Consider the following 15,430-nt stretch of genomic DNA (forward strand, 5'->3'; position numbering starts at 1 on the left):
TTGCCTGGGGGTAACACCACACTAAAATATCTCTTACAGTTGAGTCTCATTTGATTCTAGTTATTTCAAGATTTTTTTTCTTTGAGGACCAGAACTTAAGTGCTTGTATTATTTTTACCCTTCCAGTGGAGATAACTGAAGTAGTCTGTATGACTCAACAGTGGCTTGAGTTACATCTACGTTTAGAATGAAATTGATTGATTGGGTTAGATTGATTAATGAGACCTCTGAATCTATATAGAGAAAGATAAAAACCTGCCAGTGCTTTAGATTCTTTTTACATTGTGGATAAAATGCTAGAATTCTCTGACAATAAAACCCAATCTCTAACTTTTAATTGTTCATGGTACCTCAGACATTTAAATATTCCCCTGACTTTAATGAAGGTGATGTAAGAATACTCATGTTCATATACATGTAAGGCCTAAGGCTATAAAGCTATGAAAAATGACTCTTTTTCTGTTGAATTGAGGAACAAAAGCCAGCCCTGGTTTGTATTACTTACATTAACTATAAGGTTTATCCATCACTTCACTTCTGACTTTTATTACTATAGAATTTGTATACTGGTATGTAAAACATGACAGTGTATTATTGTGATTTGAAAAGAAAAGGCAGAAGAAGTATGCAAGATATGCTGTATGTCTGAGGTCACTTTGACAACATAAGTAATGTACTGTTGTGGATAATGATGCTCAGGTTTAATAAAACAGGACAGACTCTGTTCTGGATGTGAGAAACACTATCCCACAGACCAGGGAGACTATCCAAAGGGCCTTTGGTGCTCTGGATGCCCCATATCTGCTACCTTGGTGGAAAAGGATGATAGCAGAACTAGAGTGCTATCGTATGCATATAGTGTTGAAATAGTAGTAGCAGTACCAAAGCTGAGAGTAGAAAATACAGACTGTTCTTTTTTATTAGTAAGAATGAGAGCTGTGACTTGGGTCTTAGCTAGGCCAAGAAAGGCAGAGAGTTCCAGAAAATGGACTTTTTTTTTTTTCTTTTTCTATTCTGGGTGCAGGGCTTTCACCCAGATCTGATGATTTGATTTGGATAGCTCATTGGCTCAAATATAGTACTATGGACAGGGATTCCTCCCTGCCCCCCCCCCCCCCCTTTCTTTTTCTTTCTTGATTAAATTTACCAATGGCAGTAAAATAAGGGGTTAGTAGGCATCTTGAAGGTTAGTGTTGTGCTAGAAATGGATTTGAAGAGATTAGTCTACAAGGTAAGATATGTAGGAAAATACCGACAAGAAGAATGAAAAGTAGAGAATAGAAATAGTACATGATAAACAACCAAACAAGCCCATTGTCTGAAAATGCATCACAAAGCCAGTACTCTGTCCTGAAGTACATGAGGGTGAAAAGGAGACGTATAAAAAGTCAGGGAGCCAAGAATGCTATATAACTTTGCTTCCGTAATTTAGTAACACGGCCTCCCATGCAGAACAAAAATCATAGATTTAGGAAGCAGGCTTTCTAAAAAACAGAAGTTTGGTCACATATCCACCAGTACTTCAGCTTCTTAATTTGCCAAATGGAAACAATACTGCTTATAATTCAGAATAGCATTCTGTAAAAAAGCAAGGCTTGCTGTTCAGTGATATTTGGAATACTTATCTGTAATTTTCAAATAAGAACTGTCGGTTTAGTAAGAAATATTTTCTGCTTGTTTTTACACAGCTATGAAGAATTGATATAAGAGCTAGATGATAAAACACATAGAAGATACTCAGCTCTGTAAATCAGCTGATCTTTGCAGAAATCAATGAGACTTAAAGTTAAGCATGACGTTATCTTTTTGCAGAATCAAGACTTTAAAGGGAAATTAGCCCTGACGAGCTTTCTGGCTGTACTACTTCTTTTCCATGTAAGCCCAACTGTGATGATTTAAATCAACTTTATAAATGGTATCTAGGATTCCTGCTGGCCCAAAAGACAAGAGCGAAGTTAGCATGTGCTAATTAAGCAAATCCAGCATTCACACCAATTATTGATGGGACCTTCGTGGTTACGAACAGATCTGCACTTCTAACGCCATGGTTTCTTTGCTGGGCTGAATGACTAGTTACACAAAGGGAACCTATGTGCCTGATTACAGCTCGTTGTAGTGGTTACCTGTTTTGGTGCAAATCCCTAAATAGAATAACTTCTAGGGTGAGAATCTTTTTGTTGTCATTTAAACCACAACAACTACAGAGAGATGTGGAAAAATACTTAAGATGCTCAGCCTTCTGCTGATGTTATGATATACTTAGGTATTTTCTATAATTTTCATATTTATAAGATTATTTATGAATAATAATGGTGATAGTAACGGAAGTTAATTATGGTGTTACAGGTGGTGTTCATTTGAAGAGCTGCCTATGAGAGTACAGGCTATGCAGTACTGCTTGCTTTTAGAGCACCAGACACTGCATAGTGCAGAATGAGCTATTGCCTTACCATCCTTCTTCCATTTAAATGTAATTTATTAACACCTGTTAAACACAGCAGTAACTACAAATTACTTTGCTAGTGCTGACCTGTAGAAACTGCATTTTCTACAAAGCACTTCTGTCACCAGGAGTATGGTTAGAAAGTTAAGGCTGTGCGGGTGAATAAAGGATAACACAGCACAGCGTCAATATGAAACAGCAAACAAATGAGCTGACTGAATGTGGAACTCATTTTTTCAGAAATGTTGATCAATTGTCTGCTGATTGGCTTGTCAGGAGAAACTTTACAGGAATCTTCCTCTGATTTTGCCATCTCTGGATATTGCATGCTTATAAAATAGTCTGCCAGCTGGTATTCTATGGTCTCTAACATCTCTATTTCATAGCATCCCAGCTATGAAGTAACATCTCAGCTATCCCAATCCATTATATTATTTCTTTCCCTTTCAAATGCTCTGGTTTGTTCAAAGCACCTCCTTTTGTACCTCCCCTGGGCAGAAACTATCATATTCCTTCTCCTTCCAGAAAGTGTTTCGGAGTGCAAAAATGGCTTGAAAAGAAAATGGTTCAGGAACTGTTTTGCACTCTTCACCACTTCAGAAGGGGATAGACAGCACATAGGAACAGCCAATGTTTATATGTCATGTATGCTTAGGACACAACTCCCTAAAAGCACTTGAGCCCAAGGGCAAATCTATGTAAGTGTACAGTCTGTCCTTTAATTCTTGCACATCTTGTGATGTTCATTTGGATTTGTTCCATTTTGATACCCATCTGAATATTCCTCTGAATCATTCAATAGAATAACCTATCAATTTTTCTGCAATATTAATCACTTTTTCTTGGTGCTTTCTCTTGCAGTGTATCCATACTGCAGTGGAGCTGTAAGTATGGAAGACAAATTTACATAGCTGTTATTTTCAAAAACTTGAAATTTCAGGTTTCTTTGCAGCTAAATTCTCTTTGACCACCATAGAAGTTTACATTACAGGTATTCTTGTTCTTCTTAAACACTCAACAACCTCTGCAGTTACTGAAGTAGGTCCTGTGTGTGTTGCAACAGCTAAAAAGCCAGGAATAAGTCATATTTCACTTGGGCCAGAGAAGTAAACCAACTTCTAATGTGTAGTCCTAATATCTATTGTTACATGCCAGGAAATGCAGGTGCATGAGTTGTCAAGGTTGAAGTCAAGCTGGGCATATGTTTTGCACATGACTAAAGGAATGGACAGTTTTAAAAGAGTTGTATTCATGAATCCTATCTGATGAGCAGGGCACACCACACCAAAAGTTTAAAAAATAACTATGCTATTGGCATAAAAAAAATAGTCTATAATTTGCAAGAAAATCCACATACCTCTTGGGAATGTCAAATATTGTTTAGATGACAGATCTATCAATTACCTGCAATCTTTCCTGAAAAGACAGCATTTTAGATAAGAATCATGTATATCCTTATACTCCTTTAAGCTAATTGGAATAATTATAACTACTTTAGAAACTGCCCTAATATATTAATGAAGGTGGGTAGATGATGTCCATAATCCTGAAATACTTGAGAAAGTTTTATTTTTAATAGAGAGAAAAAAAGGCCCACATTCCAAAGCGAGGTAGTATTTGCTGATAACTTGTTTCATGGTGCCGCAGGTGACAATGCAAAATTCACCAAGAAAGCTCATAGTTTCCTGTCATCTTCAGTTAGACTTGGAAAGAAGTTTCATCTCATCCAGTACTCATTACCTCTGAGTTTATCTGATAGCTGTGTGAATTTGTGTACTTCTCCTTAAAGCATCAACTGCATGGAAAAATTGGAACCATCTAGATTTGAGAATCAATGTGGAGTATTGACAGGTTGTGAGGTACAAGACTGCACAAATAACAATACTAATAGAATGGGAGCTATTCTAGTAAAATTACTTTACCAGGGCATCAGACTAGGTTTCTGTTTTGTAACTCCAGCCAACTGTTTTTCTATTTTTAACTAAACAACGAGAGGAAACAGTGCTATATTTTTCAAATTTTCTGAACAGCCCAGAAATGCTTGTTTTCTGCTCTCAAGAGAATGATCTGTTGCTCCTGATACCATGTCTCAAGCACCAGCCTGTCTGCATGTGTGCTGCTGTCACTGACATAAAACTGACACACAACTGACACACTTGCTTCCTGAGGTGCAGTCATCTGCCACTAAGATCACATGAAGCATTTGGAAAGTTAGAATGATATAGCTCTGTGAAAATTTGAGACTTGTTCCTGAAAAATTTCTTTATAAAGGCTTTCATTTACTGGGTTCTTGCTTATCCACTGCTTCGGAATGTGGGTGCGTTTCTAACACTCTCCGAAAATTTACATGCCATTACACTGATACAACAACTATTTTTGTCTCTGGGATGACTGTAAAAGTGCTACTATGATGAGTTGAAAATAGATATATCAAAGAGTCAGCCAGCAAGAGATCCTAAATTAGAACCTTGCTGCAACAAGAAGACTGCATTGAGACTTACGAACTCTTTACAGAGCAATGTTGTTGCTCTTTCTATGTGACTGTCATGACTGGGAATAAATGTATGTAAAGCTGTTTTTACTCCTTTTAGCTCCTGCAGTGATTTTCACAACATTCACATTCTTTAACTAGGTTATATCATCTGTCATTCAGTTAGGTATACTTCTGATCTAGCAAAGTCTTTCTGTGTTTAGCATTTGTAAGTATTTTTAATACATTTCAGTTTGTCAGCCTATGCTTCCTGTTGTTCACAGGCACTGATGCCTGTTTAGTTTCCAGTTTATTGTGTCAAAAGCCAATCCTGCTAATGTGTATTATTTGCATTTTTCATGTAAGCAGTGGTCAGAAGTGCAATTTTCTCTTATCTTCACCTTTATATCTGTCAAAATTAAATGCCTGGAAAGATGACACTTCCCTGCAACTTTTCTTGGTCAGAGTAATTTTGCTTAAAGCTTACTTTTTCTCCGTCCTTCATATCTAATTTAAACTAATAATTTCAAATGATAAACAGTCAAGCTCTATACAAAGAAGGAATTAATGCTTTGAGATATCTGTTGGTATCCTATATGTACAAGATCAAAAGGAGGTCACATTTTAAAAGAAGAAAGTTTTAAGTAAGATAAAGATTTGGGGAAGCAAACTCATGAAAAAGATAATTTAAAGAAGAAAGTTGCACAGGTTGCACATCACTAATAACATGCACAGTAGGGTGTAAGTTTAGACCTGTGAAACTGGCATGTTTATGAACATGTTCTGATCTGGAAAAGCATTTTGGTAAAGACATGAGAATAACAGCTTCAAAAATTCTGTTTTGCTTCAGAACTCCAGCCTTAGTAATGCTGCAAGAATCTGAAGATCAAAAGTACCAATGTTGTGTGAATCGGACACTCAGCTGGCATAAATCAGGACTGATCTGTTTAAAACAATGAGACTACTGAGCTACACCAGCTGTGGATGTGGCCTCATATTTTTCATGCCACAGGAGAAGTTACTCTGTGCTACATTCTAAACTGCATCCAGTGTATTTATTGATGGCATGTTTGTCCACAGGACCAGAGCTTTCCTGCTGGGCAGGCTGCTTTCTGGGCAGAGAAAGCAGGCTCCAGGCTGGGAGAAGGCAGAGTAGTCTGCCCTCCCCATCAGGAGCAGGGTTCAACATGCTTTCAGGTTGACAAGGGGAAGCAGCAGCATGCTGCTGTTTTTGCCCTCATCCTGTTCCCTGTCTGTACCTGAGGGCTGTCTGGGAAAAAGGGTAGGGGAAAGAGCTTGACAGAAATTCACAAATGCCATCATTATCTCCTTAGACCCACGAAGGAAAAAGGTTGATGTCTTTATTGATGAAGTTGCTACCTTCCCTTAACCACTCCCCCTTCATATGACTGCACATGTGCACATTATATAATGGAAGGTGAGTTGTGACAGTTTTCTGAAAATAATGCAAATGAAAGTGGACTTGTTCCTAAGGTGACCTTGGAAAAATCTAGGGGGAGAAAGCTAATAAACTGTTTCAGAGCTCTGTGTATAGCTCTCTGGCCATCTGCTGATCATCCTGTACCAGGGATGATGAAGATAAATAAAAATAGGCTGTCAGGGTTCTCAAGAGCTGCCTAATCTGTCCTTTTCTGAAGCAAGATGAATATTGCCAGCTAGATATATGAGACATGTTATCTTTAACTTTTTGATGAAAAGATCCAAAGTGAGGACTGCTCTCTTTTAGGCAACATGAGAAAGTACTTTGCAGGTTTTGCTGACAGAAAGTTTTTGATAATGGCCAGCCTGACTTTTCGTAGTGAAATTACCACTAGTACCTTCATGAACATAGAGAACAAGATTGTTCCTTTCTTCTTTGTGTTAGTCTGCTCCTTTTCCACTGTCAGTATTTTCTTCTTGAGGATAGCAAATCTTCATTCTCAGTTTTTCATCACAAGACAAGAAATCCTGACCATTCTTTATGGTGGCCATTAGACTGGTGTCTTTCTTTCAAGGCATCATTTTAGACAGGGCACAGAATTATGTATAAGAGTTTATTTTGTAAATTCTGTAAGCTTATATATAGGCCTCACTCATTTGCCTTTTTGCATAGAAATGGCTTTACTGAGGTATTGTGCTTGTGATTCACTACACCCCTAAATGCCTTTTATTTAAAAGTTACCTACAAGTTGTCTCAGTCATTGCAATTATCCCCACTGAATGAAATTCTTTTTGATTTATCAGTTTTCCAGTTTGATAGAATGGTTTTGAATTCTGATCATGTCTTACAACTTACTTGCAGTCCCTTCCATCTTCTTGTTACTGCAAAATTAATAAGAGTAGCAAGGAGGTTTTGGTACAGAAGAAGAAGAATTTCAAGGTTTGAAGCTGGAGGCAAAACTATTCTGGATTTGTTTCTAACCCTCAGAGGAAAACTGCTTGAGACTGTGAGAGTGCAAGGCAACTTAGGTAAAGGTTCACAACCCATTGGAAAGAAAGGAAAAGGAACAGAAAAATAAGAACAGTGGACTTCAAGAATGCAAATATAAGTAAGTCAGAAAACCAGTATGTAAAATTTTACAAGTAGAAATATTTCCTCAGGAAAAAAGGAGTTAAGGAAAAGTGTTGCTTTCTTATAAAGAAGCAACGCTAAGGACAACAAGTTAAATTATCCTAGAATGTAGAAATGTGAAAAAGTGTATTAGGAAACAGTTTGACTGAATTTGGTTAAATATAGAAATACACAAAAAAGCTGAGTTTGGGTCAGATTATGAAGGATAAACACAAATGAAAAATCAGAAAGACTGAAGCACAAAATAAAGAAGTTTTCCAATACTTTTTTAGGCAGACTGTTCCACAATCTTCTTTTAAACAGAGTAGTATGAAATCTGTCATTCAGCTACACACTCTGGATGTGGTCTGGACTGGATATCTATCATGATAATGTCTCTAGTCTTGTCTTTCACCATTTCTTTTGATAGGCTGGTTTCTTCTGGTTAAACCAACCTTCAGAATTTTGCTGTGTTCAGATGAGCTGCACAAAGCCAGAGGCTTTTGTGTTTTAGATGGATAAAGCTGACATGAACCAAAAAAATATTCTTAAAAGAGGATGCAGGGCCTATCTCAGGATGAAAAATATTTGGTTTCTTGGATCTTGTACAAATGAGTCTGTGTTCTGAGAAATGAGTATTTTCTATGGTGCACCAAAAATTTTTACTCAATTATCAAGCTTACATATGTTGATTCTATACACATATGCAGAGACATAAGCTTTATATTCATAGTCTGTTTGTCAAATGCATTTGATCTTTTTGTTGTTGTTGTTTGTTTTTGTGTGTAAAATTAAGATAATGGCACACATCCTTCAGGTATACTTCTTGAGAGGTGACAGTCAAAGTATAATTGTTGCAAACTTTTTTGGAAAAAAGCTTTAAAACAGAAATGGAAAATGAACTTTCTTTCAAGTAAGGTGATAGAGTGAAAATTAACCATTCTGCAATGGAAATTTTAGAGTTCTGACAGGGCTGGGTTTTTTTGTTTGTTTGTTTGGGTTTTTTGTTTGTTTGTTTGTTTGTTTGTTTGTTTGTTTTGTTTTTTTGTTTGTTTGTTTGTGTTTTTTCTTTTTTTTTTTTCCTTGAACTCTTACTGTATTTCTTTTAAATAACTTAAATTTTGCCAATACTGATAATTTAGTAATTCTGTAGTTTTGATTTGGGGGTTTATAAAGATTTTGCATCTATAAGGACCATAGGTATCAGGATAACATAGCCTGGGAACAAGAAGGAGTTTACTGAATGAATTTTATGCCCCTGGAAAAGCTCTTTATTTTTGTGGAATTGCATTATAGATAAGAAATTAGTAACTCGGTAGCAACAAGAGCTTATTGAAGAGTGAATGATACAAAGTGTCATAGGTAGGTAACTATTCATCTTCCTCCTTATTTATTATATTAATCAAAGCTAAACCCAAACATCTGCCTTTTCTTAGTTAAGCTCAAAGCTTAATTTGAAATAGGAAGTGTTTGTCTTACAGCAGTTATATTTTTTCTTTGTTCTGTTGTTTACCAAAACAGGGGAAAAAAATCAGATGTTATTAGTACTGTTAAAATGTTCTAAAAGCTTCTGGGGAAGCAGATATCAGTTTACACATGTGATATATCTCATACTGCTGAAATAATGGAAAAACAAGTTGTGAAGCTTTTACTTTATGAGTGCTTGTGGCAGTCCACAAATAATAATTCCTATTAATAAGACATATAACGTTTCTCAACATGTGTCCTGATCTGCAACTATTATGTCAATAAACATAGCTAATCAGTTTAATGTGCTTAGGGTGAGACTAACAGTGAATACCAATACAGAGATAACAAGAAAGGAATCTCTTTATCATTTTTTTCTGTGGTAGGACAAGCCTGGGCATTCATCTGTGGCCTATTCTCTTAATGAATACTGATTGAAAAATTTTCTGAAAAGGCATTTTTCACATTAATAAAAAAATATTACTTCATCTATTTTTGAGACACATTTTATTTTTATAAAAAAAGAACCTGATGTCTTCATTATGTAACTGTAAGATGTTACTGTCTCTTTTCACACTAAGCCATTTTTACTGAAACTTGGCAATGTTTAATAAATGATGATTAGACTTTGAATTTTTCAGAAGAAATTTAGAAAAGCTTTAATCTGGGGTAGTTTTTACCTTGCACTGAACTTTTTCATGCTCTTTCTTCTTTGCCCTGTCATGAAAATTTGTCCTCAACCTTCTCTTCTACCTGTTAATTTACTGTCTTTTTTTTTTCTCCAGTCTGGGGTATTTATATCTGTCTTTCCAAAACATGCCCAATATTTATGCTCTCTTGAGAACCATTGTATCATTGTAATTTTGAAATTACATTTCTTGGGCTGACTGAAGACTGAAGAAACTGACCATAAATGAGTAGGGATGGAAAAGACCGTATTATTTTTTTTTAATTAAATCTCCAACTTACTTTTTGTCTCATTACCTTGACTACTCTACATTCAGCTGAAGGGATAAATCATGCATAAACATCATCAGCAGATTCTGACAAACACTGCTGTGATTTCTTTTTTTGTAGAGTAAAGTGAGGAGATCCTGCAGTGCATTGAATTTCTGGACTGTTTGAACAGATAGATGTAGTCTTAATTTTTACATCTTGTATAGGAAAAAACACATACTTTCAAGCATATCAAAGACAGAAATATTCCTCTAATAAACAGATGTGATCTATTGAAAGGCTGTAGAACAAATTTTAATCTCTGTTTATTTCAAGCACTTTTCATTAGATTTTGTAGTCTTGCAGAGCTACATTAAAACAGAGAAAAGAGAAATGGAAAAGACCAATTAGGTCACCCAGTCTGTCCCTCAGGGGGTCGGTAAAGGATTGTTCCCTACAGTGTACAATAATAATTTTATCTAATTACACAACTCCTTAGAATGACCAATCAATTCAATTGGTCAATTAACTAAGCATTCCGTAAGCCTTTTTCAATAAATAGGGGTGTTTTCATTCCTAAGTTAGTAAACTATTACAGTTGAAGGAAAAAAATGAAACCTACGTGCAATAAAATAAGATTTTTAAACAAACTTCTGACAAAAAGCAGGGCTTCTTTGCCATTCTTTGTATGTTCCAGGACAGGATTGCATGAAGCACTGCAGTACAGAGTAGTCAAGTGTATTAGGGTAAAGAGTTGTGAATCAAGTAAACAATTGAGAACTAGCATTTTCTTTCCACCTATCAAATGGGCTTTGTAAATTATATCTCTGATGACAAGAACCCTCAGTTCTAGGCAGGTTGATTTTTAGCCTCTCCAAGCTGTCACTTATCACAACAAGTTTTTTATTTCTCAGTATGTACTTTTAGTAAATATTTCACAGCAGATTGAAGGACAATATGAATTAAGCAAGTACACTTTGTGCCAATCATGAAGCACCTTTGGTCCTAACAGAATCTTATTAACTGTTCTGTTGGGTTATTGGTTTCCAACTGAGCTATACTCTGCCTGCTCATATTTCAGCTGGAAGCTTTGTTTTCCTCTCTTTTACTCCAACCTGAATATTTGCTTCCCAGTTAACTCAGAATAGAGAAGGTGTTAACATAGGAGAACCTATGTTAACTTCATTGTCTAAAGCTGAAGTATATATGGCAGCCTGGATGCATTCTTGCAGCTAACTGAGATTCTGTTTGGCTTGCAGATCTGCCACTTTCCCACCCCTTTTTTCTGGTACTGGATGGCACTTTAACCAACTCTCTTGCTTTACCAAACGTGCTACTTTTTGTTGTGACTTGATGAAGTTTTCTCTTCTAATCAGATCTTTCCTTCTTGATTGCTTTCCCTTTGAACATCAGCTCTGCTGAAAGTTTCCCAGTCATCTGGACTGAAAATCTTTATCCTCAGTCCTTAAATAAACCTGTATGTTCATTCCTACTGACATAATTAGGAGTTTTGTCTAAGTAAAGATGAAAGAATCTTTCCTTTAATATTTACATTATTTCCACAATGAATCCTCATTGATGTGTGTATATGTAGCCTACTAATGTTTATAATGCAACTTTACAAGCATTACCACAAGTCCAGGTAATACTTAACGTATGGAATCTCAGGAGATCCTTCACTCTTGCCAACTGATATTGTACTTACTTCTGAGAGCTTTAATCTGTGTCTTTACCCTTTATCTGTTTTCTTGCCTATGAAAAGATTAGCTCTTATAATCATTTACATTCTCTGTATCTTGTATGTAGATGGCTGAAGAGCTCCTGGCAGTCTGACAAGGGCTGGGCATGTCAACCAGTGCTGAATTAAACAGACTTGTGTTTCATTTTGAAGGTCGCCACAGCATGGATACTTCAACAATGAAGTACTTAGGTGCATTTCCCTCCTTAAAGATTCTGAAGATGGTGTAATATAATTTATTTGTTAACTTGGGGTTTTTTTTGAAGTACAGTGTTAATACTTTAAAAATTTCCTGGACTTACCAGTGAGTGAGCTGTGGCTACTAGATGCCACTGCTGCAAACAATCATCACCACTAGTGTTGGCAATTTCCAAACATGCATTGATCGAGAGATTCCAAGTTAACTATAAACCCTGATTTTTTTCTGCTTCTTTCTTCACTGTAGAATAGGGTTGTGATTGGTTAAATAAAAGAGAATCTAACTAGGAGTACTTAATTATAAATGAATATTTGAGACACTAATTTGACTGATGCAATTTAGAATAGCCTTCAGGCTTATTTATGTTGCATATCTCAAACAGACTGACATGTTGGAATGCTGGAGATGGGTTAAACTTCATTAACCCTTGCAGAGTTGCACCTTCTGGAGACTAGGAGGATTTGAATCTCTGGCTTCCAATCTTCACGGGTTTTTCTCCTTCACCTATGCAATAAAGCCAGGCAAGTTCCAGAGCACCTTTCTTCTGGACTTGTTAATTTACCAGATTTTTACAGTTAACAATTGCTTTTGACTGTAAACATTTGAATCTTGTATTCTATCTTTTTTCTTCTGATTGCCTAAATTGGGAGATAGTTATACCTATATGAGTCCATTACTGTAGTGTCTTTAGCTATACCTACACTATTAAATTAAACAGTGCCATAGAATGTTCCTGGGTGCTGGGGCACTGTTAGCATAGTCATTGTCATGGTTTACAAATAACACTTTTTCAAACAATTTGCAGGCATGATTCAGGAAATAACGTGAGGCAGGGAAAATTCCCAACAGTAAAACTGGATGAAGTCACCCAATTTGGGAGGCTACCAGAGTCAGATGGTATGTCAGATGTGCAGAAATACGATGGAATGAGTGGTTTGCACCTACAAAAGAAGATTTAGTGAGAATGGTTTTTATGAAGATGAGAGCATTTATTTTTAATGATGACAATTTCTGTCTACGACCACAGTTTCTTCCTTTGATTTGTTAAAAACCTGACATGTCCGAACGGATCTGTTATGTTCTCTTTTCTAATTAGGTACAAGTTACTTTATGTTTCTTGGCTATTGTAGCTCCAGTTGCTAATATATTTTTTAAGTGAGCCTGTGATCTGTAGGACTAAGATGTCAAGCACATTCACAAATGTCCTTTTTTCTGGCTGACACTTTCGTTGTCAGTAAAATTATTGTTTGCTACTGCCTTCCAAAATGGGTGGCAAGGGTCAATTTAAAGAATGGGATTTGAACTGCACGAGTGATAAAACAATTATACCCTCAAAGACTCATTATATTTCCATCATAGCATTAAGTTTTCATAAATTATGTAAATTTTATATTGGGCATGTAAATTACATGTCAGTCAGTTTTCCATGTTTTTAAATACAAGGAGATACAGTAAGATGTACTATAATATTCACCTATTTTACAGATGATAATCTTTCTCTTGCAGTATCCTTCTACCTATTGCACCTTTAAATGGCCTGGAAGTCCTTGATATTAATAGCAAAATGCAGTAATCATGCTGATCAGAACTCTTTCCAAACTACAAGAAATGTCTCCAGTATGGAAATAATAAACCTTGCCTACCATCTGTAGTGTAAATGCTGTAACAAGGAGTCTTTTATTGACTTGGAGTGTCTATTATTATAAAATAGTGATCATTATTTGCACAGATAATTTAAGAAATATGCTAAAATTTAAATTTCTTGCTCTCAAAGCACATCCAATTTACTATTAAAAGTGCAGAAATGAAGAATCTGCACAAAAATCCATGTGAAAAGAAAGACTATTTGGATTCTGCAGTGTCACTTCAGTTTAAACAACTCAGCTTGATTAGCTGGTAAAATATTAGTTATGCTAGATTATAGGAACTGATAACTGTTTTGCTAATTAAGAGATTCAATTAGGAAGATCTGTTCAGCTGAGCTTGCAGATATGTCTTCTTTTCATGGAGACAGTTGTTAAATATCAAACAATTCTGAATCAACTTTTGTTGAGTTTCTAGTACCCACATTCTTCAGCATCTTTGTAAAGCTATAGAATCTCTTTTTGTTATTGTTGTTTCCATTTAACTACAGCACTATAAGAAAGAAGAAAATTATCTTTCTGGCTTTAAGGTCAAGTTGGTGTTTTGTTAGTTTTTTGTTATATAAGTAAAATGGACTATTTATAAAATAAAATTAACCAACCCATCAACAAACAGAACCCCTTGCCCTTACAAAATATCCACTGATTAGAAGAAATACATGGTTTTACAGTTTTCTTACCTTAGTTGAATTTTGTTGCAAGAGGGGAAAGTCATCAGTGGATAAGTGTTGACAAAAATCAGGAACTCTCTATAAAGATTGAAAGTTAGCTATTGACAGTAATACCAAAATGGAACACAAGAGGGAAGGACACAATGCATGTGAAGTATGTCTCAGTACATGCAGGCCATACCTTCCCGTCTTGGAATTGATCTCCTCCACAAATGCTTTTTCTTACAAGAATTAGGAAAATTAGTTGAAGTGTGATTTTTGAGAGTTGGAAGTAGGAAACTAGTGGAAAGGTAGCAAAAAATACCTGGTTAGAATTCTGGTTGTGAAACTCCTACCCATGATGTTGGCTACCATATACATAATTCTTTCCAGTCTCTGAGGTACATATACATGTAAGTTAAATAACAAATTTATATTGGCTTTGAATGTTATGGTTTATAAATTTTGAAATCTCCAGTGAACCTTCAATAAAACTGTTTTTGTTAAATGAATAGAAATACTTAGTAAGGGGAACTACAAATGAAAAAACCCATATAAAACAGAAATATAAAATATGTTCTCAGAAGCTGGAGTCAACACTTACCGTCTTTTAAATTCTTTCTGAATTTTAAAAGTTCCACAATTATTTGTCTTTTTTTTTTTTAACTGTTTGCATACCGTCTCAGTCCAGCTGCTGGTGCAGGTATGAGGAAGTGTAGTCTTGTACTACTTCCAGTCCAAACAGGAAGTAGGTAAAGATTAATGAGACCCTGGGAATTCTATCTTTACTCTGGAAGTTCAAGAAGTGCCACTCAGAAAAGCACTTTTTGGTACTAAAAAGCTGTGTATTCTCATGGTATTACAGTGAATCTTTATTATCTTGACTGGCCGACTGGCTTCTTCTTCAAGCTCCAGAATTTGGAGTCAGTCACAAAAGGGAAAAAGAAAGGGAGGGGGGAAAAAAAAAAAAAAGTTGTTTCAAAACCAGAGGTAAAATTGTTCAGATTTTTTAAAATCAAAACTGCATCATAAACTAGAAGTTTACATTGGAAAAAATAGTTTAAAAAACTGCTCAGTTCCAGATGAGATAAGAATAGTTTGTTGATAAATTAAAAATAATGTTTCAGTGGTACAATTTTAAAATAAATAATTTTATTATTTCAATGAAAACAAGTTTACAGTGAATCAGGAAATTTTTCCACAATGCAGTATCAGTATAGGTTGTACAGTACAAACAAAGAGCTGATTGGGATGTAGTTCTGTCCTGAGAGTGTGACTTTTTAGACTTTTTATATTTTAAACTAATCCTAAGATTAGGAAGCTGCCTTTTGAA

The sequence above is a fragment of the Aquila chrysaetos genome, chromosome Z, assembly GCF_900496995.4.
Source record: "Aquila chrysaetos chrysaetos chromosome Z, bAquChr1.4, whole genome shotgun sequence".
NCBI classification, from domain to species: Eukaryota; Metazoa; Chordata; class Aves; order Accipitriformes; family Accipitridae; genus Aquila; species Aquila chrysaetos.